The sequence below is a fragment of the Hemitrygon akajei genome, chromosome 5 (genome assembly GCF_048418815.1).
Source record: "Hemitrygon akajei chromosome 5, sHemAka1.3, whole genome shotgun sequence".
NCBI lineage: Eukaryota > Metazoa > Chordata > Chondrichthyes > Myliobatiformes > Dasyatidae > Hemitrygon > Hemitrygon akajei.
Window position 1 is genome coordinate 30,566,750 of NC_133128.1, and position 16,854 is coordinate 30,583,603.

The 16,854-nt window shown below is 41.0% G+C and overlaps 1 protein-coding gene across 1 annotated transcript in view; it reads right to left on the reverse strand.

The window, feature by feature from the left end:
• LOC140727283 (5-hydroxytryptamine receptor 1F-like) overlaps positions 1 to 15,343 on the reverse strand; it is a 331,539-nt gene extending 316,196 nt beyond the window's left edge. The window contains exons 1-2 of the mRNA XM_073044544.1: positions 15,255 to 15,343; positions 14,644 to 14,773 (exon numbers count right to left, since the gene is read on the reverse strand). The gene's annotated coding sequence lies outside the window, so the exon portion shown is untranslated. The remainder of the gene's footprint in view (positions 1 to 14,643; positions 14,774 to 15,254) is intronic.
• Positions 15,344 to 16,854: the final 1,511 nt, after the last annotated feature.

Genomic DNA, 16,854 nt, shown 5'->3' on the forward strand with positions numbered 1-16,854 from the left:
AAAGCCAAAATTAAATTACAGCTGTCATAAAGATTTCTCACACAATTGCTTTCTCTTTATTTTTGAAGTACAACATATCACCATCACATTTCTACTATTTTCTTCTTAAAGTCCTGTTGAGCAGATGTGGCCAAATGTTGAATGTCAGGGTTAGACAGCTACTGTTTATGACTGCAGCTTTTTTTGAGAAATGCAGGGTCACAGGAAGCATCCTCATTAAGTAAACCCACTGCTTCTGCTCTAGTCCCTTTCCAAGAGTAATTAGCTGCTGATGTTTTCTTCATATGAGAGTAGGGGGGCTTACAACATGAGAACATTGACAGCAATGTCAGAATACTGCAGAGTTTAAAGCATTAGAATGGAAGCAGCGTTTTTTATAGAACAGATTAAATGAGTGGTTTGCAAAGATAACAACCACAAATATTTAATTGCCAGGGGATCTAAGCGAGGTGTAAGGGATCAGCAGAAGAATACTTAAGCAGGATCAACTAAGATGAATGGGTTACCAAAAGATTGGAGGAAAATTAAAGAAACAGGGTTTGAAACTATTCCAATCTAATGAACACCAGTCTCTCTGCTGCATTGGTTAATATAAAACTATTTCAAGATGGCCTCCTAGAATTTTTACAGTCCTGGGCCTATAGAAAATAATGTGGTAACTCTTTATAGGCTGCTGCCTCTCAGATACTGAGCAAAGTTTTCATAAGACACAAGAGCAGAATTAGACAGAGAGTCTGCTCCACCATGCGATCATCATTGATGTATTACATATCTCAACCCTATTCTCCCACAGTCTCCCCATAACATTTAACTTCCTTGCTCAACCAGAACATACCAATCTCTGCTTTAAATATACTCAGTGATTTGGCTTCCATAGCTATCAGTGACAAAGAATTCCACAGATTCACTACCCCTTCATGCATGGAAGTAAATACCAAATCTGACGCCGAACTTCTGAATCAGGCAACAGGTACCTCATAAGTGTATTCCAATTGCTAAGCTCAGGCAGGATGTAGTGTAGTGTAATCTTCCTCATCAGTAAAGTGAGGGACAACACATCCCATATACTTACACACTCAGGAGACTGAGTACTTCAGTCATCACACTGATTCCATGTGAAAAGTCAAAGTAAACAACAGCCCTGAGCAAATCACTTAATATGCATTAAGAAAAATTCCCCAAATCCCACCAGAAGCAAGAGGTGCTGATGGTAATTGAGGTCTGTAATCCCAACAAGGATATGGAAATCATAAGATCATTGAAAGGTTACAGCACAAAATAAAGTCACACAGCCTATCACGTCTGCACAAGCTCTCTGACAGTGCAATTCAATGGCTCCACCCAATGGTTCCTTCTCTGTATCCTTGCAGGTTTTACTCTACCATGTGTCTCTCCAAATCCCTCCTCAAGGGCAAATTGGAATCAGCCTTCTCCACAACTGCAGGAAGAACATTCTAGATTCCAAACACACACTGTGAAAGGAAACTTATTTTCTTCAAACCATGACTAATTTTCGTCCCTTTAAAGATGTCCAAATCCATAGCTTCTTCACCTAAGGAAGCAGCTTGCTAATATCCATTCTGTCCAAATCGCTATTCGCTTTATATACTTCTATTAAGCCTTTCATCAGTCTTCCCCTCTTCAAACAAAACAGCCTCAGCATTTTTAATCTATCTTCTAACCATAATACTTCATCTCAGGAACCATTCTCATAAATCTTTTCTGGATTCCCCCTAATGCCTTTGCATCGTTCCTATAAAGAGCTCTGATGTAACCACGCAGGCAAAAGGCAGGAACTCTGACAGAGCTGCAATAACACATTAGATTACAATGTTCAAATTCCTGAGGCTGGACATGATTCCCCAATCCCATGCCTCAGAGAAAACCTCCAGTAAGCCAAGGATGTCTGAATTAGTGACTTGACAAATGACCTTGCTAATGAAACCCCTTTGTTGGATTTGCCTCTCCAAAGAAATAAGTTTAGCCAAGGAAATTAATATTTCTTTAATTGTGATTTAAGAAAATGACCAAACAATTCTTATACAACAGAAGTATAAATCCAGCCTAAAGTATTCCCAAACCATTACTTCATGAAATGGTCTGTTTATTTATTTTCCCCACATTTCATTTCATTTGTTTTCCTCCTTAATTTCTTTATAAAACATATAACAAAATTCATATATCTCATTTTGCAGGGATTACAATTTAATTAACCACTAATAGATACTGTGGAGTGTGTTTTTGACAAGTATTCCCCCACTCTGCACTTCTAACAATAAAAACCACAATAAAGGTTGTTTATATAAGTGGAGTTAGACCACAAGACCATAAGAAATAGGAGCAGAATTAGGCTATTCCATTATGGCTGATCCCAGATCTCACTCTACCCCATACACCTGCCTTACTCATCACATCCTTTGATGCCCTGACTTATTAGGAAATAATCAACTTCTGCTTTAAATATACCAACACACTTGGCTTTCACTGCAGTCAGTAGCAGAGCATTCCACAGATTCACTGTTCCCTGGCTAAAAAATCCTTCCTTACCTCTGTTCTGAAGGTCACCCCTTTATTAGAAGGTACCCTTTATTAGAAGGTACCCTCTAGTTCTGGATACCCTCACCACAGGAAACATCCTCTCCTCATCCACCCTATCTAGTCCTTTCAACATTCCATCAGTTTCAATGAGATCCCCCCTGCATTGTTAATGTGAAAAAGACTAAGGAGCTGGTAGTGGACCTGAGAAGGGCTAAGGCACTGGTGACCCCTGTTTCCATCCAAGGGGTCAGTGTGGACATGGTGGAGGATTACAAATACCTGGGGATATGAACTGACAATAAACTGGACTGGTCAAAGAACACTGAGGTTGTCTACAAGAAGGGTCAGAGCTGTCTCTACTTCCTGAGGAGACTGAGGTCCTTTAACATCTGCCGGATGATGCTGAGGATGTTCTACGAGTCTGTGGTGGCCAGTGCTATCATGTTTGCTGTTGTGTGCTGGGGCAGCAGGCTGAGGGTAGCAGACACCAACAGAATCAACAAACTCATTCGTAAGGCCTGTGATGTTGTGGGGGGTGGAACTGGACTCTCTGACAGTGGTGTCTGAAAAGAGGATGCTGTCCAAGTTGCATGCCATCTTGGACAATGTCTCCCATCCACTCCATAATGTACTGGTCAGGCACAGGAGTACATTCAGCCAGAGACTCATTCCACCGAGATGCAACACTGAGCGTCACAGGAAGTCATTCCTGCCTGTGGCCATCAAACTTTACAACTCCTCCCTCGGAGTGTCAGACACCCTGAGCCAATAGGCTGGTCCTGGACTTATTTCCACTTGGAATAATTTACTTATAATTATGTAATTATTTATGGTTTTATATTGCTATATTTCTACACTATTCTTGGTTGGTGCGACTGTAACAAAACCCAATTTCCCTCGGGATCAATAAAGTATGTCTGTCTGTCTGTTATTCTTCTGAATTCCAGTGAGTACAGGCCCAAAGCTGCCAAATGCCCCTCATACATTAACCCCTTCAGTCCTGGAATATTCCTCGTGAACCTTCTCTGGATTCTCTCCAATGAGAATACATCCTTTCTGAAATATGGGCTCCAAAACTTTTGACAATACTCCAAGTAAGAGATACAAGTAGGCTGAGAGATATAAAGCATATTCATTAAAGCCAATTACATATATTTCAATCTGAATTTGCCCTTGAAATTCTATTGGGTAGCACATTTATTTTGTAAGGTAAACACTGGAGTTTCATTAAAAACCCCAAATAACTAAAATCTGTTGCTGAATAACTCTGAGGTGTTACTGGAGTAAATTACTTTATTGTTGTCACAGGCACTGACTTACAGTGGAAAAACCTGTCTTGAATTATGTTCATACGGATCAATTCATTACAACAGTGCATTGAAGTAGTCGAAGGTGAAATAATAAGGAAGAATGAAGTGCTACAGTTAAAAATAAAGTTTACTGCTGGCAGTCAGTAAGGTGAAAGGCCCTAACAAGGTCGATTATGAGGTCAAGACCTCACTTCATTACTCTAGGAAACTATTCTGTAATCTTATAACAGCCGGGAAGAAGCTGCCTTGAGGATCGTAGTACGCGCTTTTAGTCATTTGTATCTTTTGCCAAATTGGAAGAGGGGAGAAAAGAGGAAAGGTCCAGGTGGGGGGATGGGGGATTGTGGTGTAGGGGCTTTGATTATTCATAAGGCATGGAGAAGTGCAGTTGGAGTCAATCGAGGAGAGGCTGGTTTCCATGATGTTCTGAAACAGTGTCCCCAACTCTCTGCAGTTTGCAGAGCAGTCACCAAACCAAGCAACGGTGCATCAGTAAAAATCGATGAGTGTCAAGTGGGACAAACCAAATTTCTTTAACCTTCTGATGTAGTAAAGGCACTGGTGAGCTCTCTTGATTATGGCCTCAACACGGTTAACCAGAACAGGCTATTGGTAATACTCATTTCTGGGAACTTAAAGCTCTCAACCTTCTGGCCCTCAGTATGACACCTCTTCCTGATGAGTACCAACTCACCTCTTGATGAGCACTGACATCTCTTCCTGAAGTCAATAACCAGCTCTTTTATTTTGCTGATATTGAGGGAAAGGTAGTCTATCTCCTTCCTATACTGTAACATATTATTTGAGATATGGTCCAGTACAGTGGTAACATCTAAAAACTTGTAGATGGGGTTAATGCAGAATCTGGTCATTAATTACTGAGTGTCTAGTGAGTAGAGGGTATAGTGTGGAGTGCCAGTGTTGAGTTGATCATGGCAGTGATGTTGTTGTCTGTACTTACTGATCGTGGTCTGTTAGTCGGTAAGTCAGGATCCAGTTGCAAAGGGAAGTGTTGAATTACAGGTATAGAAGTTTGCTTGGAATTATAGTATTGAACCAAGAGTTGTCCAGTCTAATACTGATGTTTTTACTGCCCAGATGCTCTAGAGATGAGTACAGGACCAGGGAGGTAGCATTTACTAAGGACCTGTTTTGGCAGCAGGTGAATTACAGTGGGTTAAGGTTGACTTCAAGGCTGGAAGTAATGCACACCATGACCAGCCTCTCAAATCAGTCAGAACCAACAGACTATAGTTATTAGGTACAGACCACAAGACCATAAGACAATAATAGGAACAGAAGTAGGCCACTCGGCCCATTGAATCTGCTTCACCATTCCATTATGGCTGATTTATTGTCCCTCTCAACCCCTTTCTCCCGAACTTCTCTCTGTAACCTTTGACACTCTTATTAATCAAGAACCTATCAAATTTCTCTTTAAATATACCCAATGATCTGCCCTCCACAACCATCTGTGGCAATAAAAAAATTTCTCTTTTTTTATATAGGGAAGCTAGGGAGGAGGGGTTAAGGGGAGGGGGGAAGGGACATATACTTTTTTTTCATACTTGTAATTACTTAAAAATGCAATTAAATAAAATTTTTGAAAAAAGATTAGATTGTGAGGACACTCAGTCCTCGTTTATTGTCATTTAGTAATGCATGCATTAAGAAATGATACAATGCTCCTCCAGTATGATATCACAAAAACACAAGACAGACCAAGACTAACTTACAAAAACCACATAATTATAACATATAGTTACAGCAGTGCAAAGCAATGCCGTAATTTGATAAGGGCAGACCATGGGCACGGTAAAAGAAAGTCTCAAAGTCCTCGATAGCCCATCATCTCACGTAGACGGTAGAAGGAAGAAAAACTTTTCCTGCCATGAACCTCCAGTGCCGCAAAGCTTCCCGATGCAGCCTCTGGAAGCATTCGACCACAGCCAATTCTGAGTCCGTCCGAAAAACTTCGTGCCTCCGACCAGCCCTCTGACACCGAGCACCATCTCTGCAGAGCGCTTCGACCTCGGCCCCGGCCGCCAAGCAACAGGCAAAGCTGAGGATTCGGGGCCTTTCCCTCCGGAGATTTCTCGATCGCACAGTAGCAGCGTCAGCGAAACAGGCATGTCAGAAGTTTCACCAGATGTTCCTCCGTGCTTCTCATGTCCGTCTCCATCAAAGCAGGATTGTGCATGGCTCCTACTTACAGATAACAGATATTCATTCCTGGAGTGGCCGCGTGCACTGCCGTCGCGCAGCCATTTTCTCGAATTGTTTGATAGGTTTCAATGAAATTTCCTGTCTTTCTTCTAAACTCCAATGAGTACAGGCCCAGAGTAAAAGCTTCTCGTGTGTTAACCCTTTCCTTCCCAGGAAAAAGTAATACAGGGATGATAGTGGTCTTCTTAAAGCAGGAGGGACCCTGATATTGAAGCAGGGAAAGGCCAAGTACTCCTGCTGGCTAAGCTGCACAGGATCTAAGGACATAGCTAGGGACACCATTCAGGCCAAATGCTTTCTGTGGGTTCATTCGCTACATCAGCAACAGTGACTGTATTCAGGTGCATTGACAGCTATTGGGTGTGTGGTGACATTTCAGTCTCTTTCCCTTGAAAACATGTTTTTGATAATGTGAAAGAGGCAACGTGGAGTTATTGCAGAAGAGCAGCACTGAGTTAAACGATCCGTGATGACCTTATTAAATGGTGAAACAGGCCAACAATTCTGCTTCTTCTTCTTCTTATATGTTTGGGGATTTGGATATAGGCAGCAGGCTTCTGGTTTATGGCTGATGTGCAACTGACCTGCGTGTAGAGGGAAGACTGAGCAGGGCAGGCATTCTAATATCAAATGATAAACCTTTAAAGCAACCCAATCTTGCCAGAGGAACTAAATATGTGAAGCATATTTAGGGTTAGGGCTAAGTGTCATTGGCTTGGGTCCTGAGTTCCTCCAGCAAATAGCTCTTTGCTCCACATCAAGCATCTGCAGCCCTTTATGTCTCCAATGACACTCTACATGTTGACATCATTTTCTCAAAGTTCTTCTATATATGCAAGGTACAGAGGCAGTCCAAGCTACTCACCTAAAACTGTCACAAATAGGAAGCTGAGTGCTACTTTAGAAGAACATAAAATAGCCTAACCGTACCTGACCAACTACCAGAGACTCCAAGGCAATAATTATCTTCACCAATTGCCCTCCAGATAACTGCCCAATCTCCTGCTGAACCAGCCCCACAACATCAATCTTACTGTTTCCCTTAATACTACCTCCATCGTGGCTAGATCTACTCCAACCCGCCCCAATTTTTTGTTGCCCCAAATCAGCAGTTCTGACAAAGGAGAAAAGGAGAGTACTTATGTACACAAAATGTAGAAAGCCTTCTTTATTAAAGATTCAGGCACGGTATACGTTCCTTTCTGGGAATCTCAAACAAAATTGTTTCTTTTTAGGTTCTGTACAATTTGTTAACAATTATGTGGACATTGATTTCTAGAAGTCAGCAACCTCAACAATTCTTCTGCCTGGTGCATGCTTTTTTTTTGCATTCTTAACTTAAACTGAAGTAGTCTGAAATAAATACGTAACTGATGATAGAACAAGTGATTATGCAATTATTGCATTAGTCCTGTCACCTAAAATAAACAGTGAAGTAAACAAATATTTTCATCCTGCTTTGTTCCATTATTGTCATTTTATTCGTATTATCCGATAACACTTTTCTCTTGACAAGAAGATTTGAAGCACTGCAGCTTTTTACACCCTTCTTGAGTTCCATCACTTTCCTGGAGGTTGAATCTCCTTAAAAGGTGGCTTCAGTTTAGTTATCATTTGCCAATTCTTAACAACAAGCAGAAGCCAAGACAGAGCAAAGCAGCAGGATAAAATACGATTAATAATCATTTTTAAAGGATTACACCAGACGTATCCTGATCTGGAACGAAGAGCCTTTGATTCTCATTGTCGCACTGATGTGCATGACTGCTGCAAGAGCGCTCATTGGAACTGTGGCTCTTTCTGCTCAGATGCCTCAAAACAGTAGACATTTTGCTCCAATTGGTGAGATTGCAGCAAAGCCGCTTCCTACTCCTGCCTTGCAGTGGCAGATTGACTGAGCATACATGAATGAACAGAGTATGAAAGGTTTCCCTGGTCATCACTCCTCCTCTATCCACATAGAGCACCGTGCAAGACTCCTACACACATTCATACAACTAGGGTGTCTAAGACCTTTGTAGTAATTTTATGCATTGCTTTTACTGCTGCAGCAAAACAAAAATAAATTTAATGATATATGTGAGTAATGATAAACCTGATACTGAAATGGGTCTCTATTGTGGACTGAGAGTGAGAAGGGGACAAGTCAAGTCACTTTTATAGTCATTTTGACCATACCTGCTATGTACAGTACACAGTAAAAATGAGACATTTTTCAGGACCATGGTGTTACATGACACAGTACAAAAACTAGACTAAACTACATTAAAAAAACAACACAGAAAAAAACTTCACCAGACTACAGACCTACCCAGGACTGCATAAAGTGCACAAAACAGTGCAGGCATTACAATAAATAATAAACAGGACAATAGGGCAGTAAGGTGTCAGTCCAGGTTCTGGGTATTGAGGAGTCTGATAGCTTGGAGGAAGAAACTGTTACATAGTCTGGTCATGAGAGCCCGAATGCTTCGGTGCCTTCTCCCAGACAGCAGGAGGGAGAAGAGATTGTATGAGGGGTGCGTGGGGTCCTTCATAATGCTGTTTGCTTTGCAGATGCAGCGTGTAGTGTAAACGTCCGTGATGGCAGGAAGAGAGACCCTGATGATCTTCTCAGCTGACCTCACTATCCACTGCAGGGTCTTGCGATCCAAGATGGTCCAATTTCTGAACCAGGCAGTGATGCAGCTGCTCAGGATGCTCTCAATAAAACCCCTGTAGAATGTGATGAGAATGGGGGGTGGGAGATGGACTTTCCTCATCCTGCGCAGAAAGCAGAGACACTGCTGGGCTTTCCTTGCAATGGAGCTGGGGTTGAGGGACCAGGTGAGATTCTCCGCCAGGTGAACACCAAGAAATTTGGTACTCTTAATGATCTCTACTGAGGAGCCGGTGATGTTCAGTGGGGAATGGTCACTCCATGCCCTCCTGAAGTCAACAACCATCTCTTTTGTTTTGTTCACATTCAGAGACAGGTTGTTGGCTCTGCAACAGTCCATTAGCCGCTACACCTCCTCTCTGTAAGCTGACAAGGAGAGGGAAGAGAACAGGAATCACCAGAGACATTCTGTAATGATCAATAAACCAAGTTTTGGGAATCAAGTGACCTTGCCTGGTGTCTCAGGGCTGGGTGTGTCTGCACCAGTGCCACCCACCTCCCGGAACTCCTTCTCTACCACCAGTCCCACGTCCCTCCCATGGCATTCCACCCTTGTCATTCCCATCATCCTTTGTTCCCGCTAAATTTACAAACTCGCTCTCTGCTCTACATTGACAATTACAGTACTATGCTTGCAAATATAACACTAAGCTATCTTTAATCATGCAGTTACTTGGGAGAGATAACAGAGTACAATTTCACAACTTATTAATTATCAGTAACGATTTGAGTTATATAGCTCTCATTGCATGCACATGCAGTTCATCTCAGTGATTATGCGGAAAGTTTGAAGTTAATAACTCCTCGGGGTGATTGATAAGTTCGTGGCCTAAGGTAGAAGGAGAGGAGTTATTAACTTTAAACTTTCTGCATAATCACTCAGAGTTGACCTGCATGTGTATGTAACGAGAGCTGTATAACTCATCTCATTCTACCTTAGGCCATGAACTTATCAATCACCCCTGCTGTGGACACTTTCTGGAGGTCCAAGATCCATATGCTCCACGACCGCTGGACTAAATGTGTAAATGCAGGAGGGGACTATGTTGAAAAATAAATGTGCTAGGTTTTCTAAAATTGACTCCTTCTATCTTAGGCCACAAACTTATCAATCACCCCTCAGATATTCCTACTGAAGTAACTCTATTTCACCAAGCTGTATTGAATTAAAGAAGAGGCCCTAAAGTGGCACTAATCATTGAGAGGCATCTGACTAGATCAGAAGCAAGACAAAAAATTGTTACCTGGACGAAAGTAACACATAGAAAGTACTGGAGGATATTAGCAGGTCAGGTAGCATCTATAGAAATGAATAAACAGTTAATGATTCGGAATGAGACCCTTCATCAGGTCCTTAGTCCTAGTACATATCAAAAGGTAAGGTGTTTTAATGTTTAATACTATTCTTAAAAAGAAAGGCAGTAATTTTATTCTAGTATTCTCTGACTTAGAAGCACATCCCTTAACAAAGGGAAATAAATTTTAAATGTCTTAAAAATGTACAATTTAGACAGGCAATGTTAAACACAACTTCACATCAATTCTCTAGATTACAAATAACATTTGACTTCATTATGAACAATATCATGAAAGACATGTTTGGATGTAGTAAATAAAATGGGGGGGGGGGCTGGTCTGACTATAATGACAAGAAGTCAATTTATCCAATAACAATACATGGCCTTGCCCTGTTTACAATGTTAGAGTTTGTTGTATATATTTGAGGACACTAATTATACAAAAAAAGTGGGGTGGGGAAAAAAAAAAATCACTCAATCCCAAGCCTCCACCATTGCTACAACTATCTGAAAATGTAATTGAGACAAAACAGCTTGTGAAGCAATTTATTTCCATTAGTGATATTCATAATAGCATTATACTATTCCCAAAAATATAGCTCTATTTAAAAAAGGCATCAATCATACCAGAGCCCCAAAAGAGCACAGTGAGCTGCCAGAACAGCCATCATCCAATGGCACTCTTATCAATATCTACTGTGATGAAGTTGTTTGAAAGGTTGGTCATGGTTAGAATCAACTCCTGCCTAAGCAAGAATCTGAACCTGCTGCAATTTGCTTATTGACACAATAGGTCTTCAGCGAATGTAATCTCACCGACTCTCCACAGTATTGGATCACCTGGACAATAGTAAAACCTATGTCAGGCTGCTGTTTATTAACTTAAGCTCAGCATTCAACTCAATCATACCCTCAGCTTTAATTAAAAAGCTCCAAAACCTGGGCCCTTGTACCTTCCTCTGCAATTCAATCCATGGCTTCCTCACCTGGAGACCACAGTCTGTGCAGAGGGGAATTAAATCTGCTCCTTGCTCTCAATCAACACTAGTGCACCTGAAAGATGCATGCTTAGCCCTCTACTCTTCCTATTCACACAAATGTGATTATGCAGAACTCAAATGCCATCTATAAATCTGCTGACGACATAACTTTTTTTGCCACATTTCAGATAGTGACAAGGAGGCGTACGGGAGCGAGATAAATCAGCCGGTTGAGTGGTGTCACAACAACAACCTTGCACTCAACATTAGTGAGAACAAGGAATTGATTGAAGACTTCAGGAAGGGGAAGTCGAGGGAACACACACCAGTCATCAACAAGGGTTCAGAGTTAGAAAGGGTAATAAGCATTTTCATGTTCCAGGTATCAACATCTCTGAGGGTCTATCCTGGGCCCAACATATTGATGCAATTACAAAGAAGGCATGAAAGCAGCTATATTTCATTAGGAGTTTGAGGCGAATCGGTATGTCACTAAAGACGCCTGCAATTTTTTTACAGATGTACTGTGGCGAGCATTCAAACTGTTTACATCACCATCTGATATGGAAGGTCCACAGCACAGGACTGGAAAAAAGCTATAGAAAGTTGTAAACTCAAGCAGCTCCATCATGAGCACTAGCCTCTTCAGGCTAGTGATGACTCAAAAAGGAGGCATCCATCATTAAGGACCCCTATCACTCAGGATGTACTGTCTTCTTATTGCTATCATCAAGGAGAAGATAGAGGAGCCTGAAGACACACATTCAACATTTCAGGAACAGCTTCTTCCCTTCTGCCACTAGATTTCTGAATGGACAATGAACCTGTGAACACTACCTCTGTATTTCTTCTCCTCACTGTTTGTACTATATAATTTTGTTCTTTTACATAAATCTATTGTAATTCATAATTTTTATTATTATGTATTGCAATGTACTTCTGCCACTAAGCAACAAATTTCACAGTACATGCCAGTGCTACTAAACATGATTCTGATTCCCTTCACTCCAGGTCTATTATAATAATTGTTAAAGAGAAATTAATAGCAAATCATTACCATCTCCGCACTGGGAGTTAAGAATAGGCAGGTTCGCAGAAAATTAATGCTGCTCATAGTTTATTTCTATTGTTCAAATAGTGTTTCAAAGCAACAGTAATAATTATTCATTATAACTCAAAGTGATGCTGTACACCATCAATTCTCACAGCTATTAAGAAATAAATAAAAGTTATAAGGAATAGCCTTGACTCCTCAGCATAGGCTTTTAATTCCTTCATTGTGCAATAATTTTATAAAATATATTTGCTACATCTAGCATGTTGCTAATAAACCAGGGAAAACATGTTAATAAAATATCTGAGATACATTGTGGCATCAAGTTAAAACAATAAACTGAGCAGAGCAGGAAAAAGATAGAAGTACACACAAGTTAATATAAATACCAACTTGAAGTAAACAGCCTTTTCTGCACTGTGAAAACTACTTAGTTCCTTGCAAATTACTTCTTATCTTTGAGATTCACTCAGAAATTGTCTCTGCAGGCATTCAGTTTGAAATCACATGTATACATGATGACAGGGTTTGTCACAGGCTGTTACATCGTTCAAAATAATTTGCTGGAATCAATCAAATACTCATGCTAGTCAACTTCACAAAATACAAGTGATACTTCACCAATGAAACTATACATTTTTGAAAATAATGATCAGAATTAGTTAAAGGATTTTTAAACAGTAGTACACTGCCTACGATTCTCCCTGGTGAATGAAGAAAGGCACACCTTTGATGCACATTAAAGTTGAGAGAAATCAATATTTAGCTTTGATGTTATACCTTTATACCTGGTGTTTGTGTGCTGTGCTGCTGTTTTCTTAAACACCTAACCTCATTCCTACTGGCTTAACCTGTGATACCTTAAATATCACCCATCTCCTCCTCCTCCATCATCAGTGCCCATTTTCATCAGACTGGGGACATTTTCACTTTCTGTACTTTAAAGGTTAACTCACCCAGCTAAGCCACATTGTCATGTGTGAAATTTGTTGGAATTTCAGAAATGATCCTTGTTTCTGAGAGAGCACATAATTGTACTGAACTACAATGGTAAAATACCACCTTTATCTGTGTATTTTATTAGGTACATCTGCTTGTTAATGCAAATATCTAATCTGCAACTCAATGCATTTAAGAATGCAGACATGGTCAAGAGGTCCAGCTGTTGTTCAGACTAAACATCAAAATGGGCGAGAGATGTGATCTAAGTGACTTTGACTTGGTGTCAAACGGGGTGGCTTGATTATCTCAAACTGCTGATCTCCTGGGATTTTCATGCACAGGAGTCTTTGGAGCTCACAGGGAATGGTTCGAAAAAAGAAAAAAAAACGTCCAGTGAGCAGCATTTCTGTGGACGAAAGTGCCTTGTTAACGAGAGAGGTCAGAGGAGAATGGCCAGGCTGGTTCAAGCTGTCAGGAATAGACAGTAAACCGAATATTACAACAATGGTGCGCAGTTGAGTATCTCTGAACGCCCAACATGACGACCCTCGAAGTGGCTGGGCTACCCACATCAGAAGACCACGAACATAAAAGGAGCCTAACAAAGTGCCCACTGAACGTATATTTATTTAGACAGTCTATTCTAGGATTCAGTGCACTGAAGGTTCATTAGACTGATTGCTAGGATAAGGCAGTTGTCTTATAAGAAAGACAGCTGTCTTATGAGAAAACATTAAGCCGATAAGGACTGAACTCTGGAAATTAGAAGATCAAGAAGCAATTTCATTCACGTATACAAAGCTCCGAGGCACTTGTCAGGACAGGTGCTTTCCTCTAGTGAAGTAATCGGGAACTAAAGGACGGTGACGACATGTCAGTTTGCTTACCCAATAATAAAACGGTAAGATTTTTTTTTCTGATGAGGATTATCAACCTTTTGAATAACTCTATCCCGAGAGAGCAATACATGCTGAGGAAAATTTTTGAAAAAGAATGGAAATTGAGGATATCGGTCTGGAGCAGGAGAGTGGCAACTGTCGGCCAATTTCTGACTGAATGAAGGAATGTGATCGACGGGCCGCATGGCCTACTCTCGCTCGGATTCCGTACGTCTAGCGAGTATTTCATCGCGAACAGTTCTATTCATTTGGGGAGTCCTGGATTTAACTGCAAGAGCTTCGCTGGGTAAGTTAGCAACGTCTCAATGCCTTTCCCCATTGAGCTGAACATTATAAACGATAGATTGCATCCGGTAAATAAAGGATGATAGATATGGAATAAAAAGTAGCAAGCCGAAACACGATTAAAGTATATTAACAGCAAAAAAAAGGGGGGAAATCGAAAGCGAATGTGTAAAGGTCGCGTTGTAGGTTAAGCCGTGGCAATGATTTGACACGTTATTTCGTAAGATTTATCATTGAGCCTGGACACCATTGCCAGCGATTAAACAAAATAATATCACAGAGCGTTGGACGTGCCAAAGATGAAAATCCATTTAAATATTTCTTACTTAAAGACCATGCATTGGAGTATGTTCTCACGTACTACTAATAAGATCAACAATAAGACTACGCATTTCTCGTCCGCGTTTGAGCTAGGAGGAAATTCTATCGCTTCCTATTAGTTCACCACTTACACAGGAAGCGTCTTCTATCATCCAAGAGTTTGGTCCACACATTCGTAGGAGTAAAACGTACTCATGCCGCTCGTGTCTTTTCGTAAAAATAACTTCGAATACATGCTTTAGCACAGTGATACCGGACTCGCTGCAAAAGAGAAAGGTGTTCTGACTTCAAGCGTGCCTGAATGCTCGAAATACACACGTCAATCAATAGCAGCTCAAAACACCGTAATTGCCACTTTCGGGGTCCCAAATCCGCCCAATTTGGCTCATTAACTTTTGGTTCTGCCCGCCTCGAAAAGTTGATGCTTTTGCCCAAAGCAGCCAGTGTTTCAAAAACGCAGCCGTTTCAAACAATCCAACAACATTTACCAGCGTTTTTAGGGAATTTCTGCAATACCGAACTATCGCTCAACAAGAAACATTTCCACTTCACACAGACAGAAACCCTCACACTCAGCTGATTATTATTCTACCTCAACTATGGGCGGAGAGAAACGTTTCTATTTAATTATCGCCGATATCCAGACCCCCCCCCCCCACCCAAGTGCATTAGAAGCCCGCCTCTCCACCAAATATTAAGAAATATATTAAATACACAAAAGCGGGAATAGAACTGGTCATACTTTTTTCCACGGAGACTGCAAGGCTTCAGCTGGGTTTGACGGCGCCGAGCATCCAAATCTTGTCAGTGTGACACTGTAGTGACTGTGCTGTTTCACTCTATTGATACCGGGAGCAGGCGCAAAGCCACCAGAACACATCCCCGCTTGAGTGACAGGTCACCACCAAAAACCCTGACCATCTCAGCGCACGGGGCATCAACGAGTCAGCTCGAAGTATGAGAAACGTGTCTAAAATATATACTTAAACCTCCACTCTTCACGCATTACTGGTCAGACGCAGAGGGGTTCCAGTGCAGGGGACCAGATGATGCTAATATGAACCGGGATGCGTCATTTTGGGTATTGCCTTCAACAAATGCTTTAAGTTTCTATCCCTATTTTCATTTGGCAACTAATGTAGGTATCCACAACTGTTCTGTCGCAAACCTTTAAATCGTTCGCATAACCACTCAAGCGGCCAGGGGGAGATGTCATGAATATGTGAAGCTCGCGAAAGTCCGATTCTTGCAGCCGCAACCGGGTATCATTTCCCCGAGTTACACTTTCTCCTATGTTAACCCTCTTATTTGTTAGGAGTACTATTCTCCGCACTGTTTCCATGGTAGCGGCAATAAGCGGCTTTGAACATTTTAAGATGTGTGGTGGGTTAAAATTAAAGCATGATTAAATATTTCTTTCTGACATTATCTGCTCAAGTGTTCATTATAATGCGCCTGCAATATTGCATTGACCTTTGCATGGCAATACCACCATGTAAATGGCAGGCTAGGTGATGAATGAAAACACTCTTTCAAATATACCTTAAGATCTACGTCGGGCAGGCAAGAGAGCGCTGGTGAATTCGAAAGCCTTGGGCTATGGTAATATACCCGAGCGCGGTTCACTACTGGTCGTGTGGCGTTATAATTTCCTCTGCAATGTACTGTACATCAACTTTAATATTAAATGGTTTGCTATGAGCTATTTGCCTACAAAAAAAAGACATTAGGTGGGAACTATGACCTGCTGGACTCAATTTATGCCGCACATAAACTACATAATCTTCAGACTGCGCATACATGAGTGTTGAAACCGTCAGTAATTGATTTAAAACTATACAGGAGCGTAGAATATACTGGAACATTACTGGCATGTCCGTCTTTGTTTGGGTGTAGTTTTTCATTGATTCTATTGTGTTTCTTTGTATCTACTGTGAATGCCCGCTAGGAAATAAATCTCAGACTAGCATATAATGACATTTACGTACTTTGATAATTAAATACATTTACTTTGAACGTTGGTATGGCACTTGATGTGTTACGCATTAATCCTTATTTTATCGGGAGGCAAAACTATTGCCTTTAAGCAAACATAGTTAAAATGTTAAAAAAAACATTGAGGAATAGTTTTAAAACTCAAAGTTAACAATATATTGATACAAGAGAGTGCAGAAGCTGTAATCGGAAGCAAAAAATAAGCCAAAGCGCTGGAGAGACTCAGCTGTTCAGGCAGCGTCGGTAGAGGCAAAGGGACAAAGTCTCGACCCGAAACGTCGGTTAATGCTTCGCCTCCACGTCCGCTACCTGGTCTACTGGGATCTTCCAGCAGTTTGCTTGCTGCT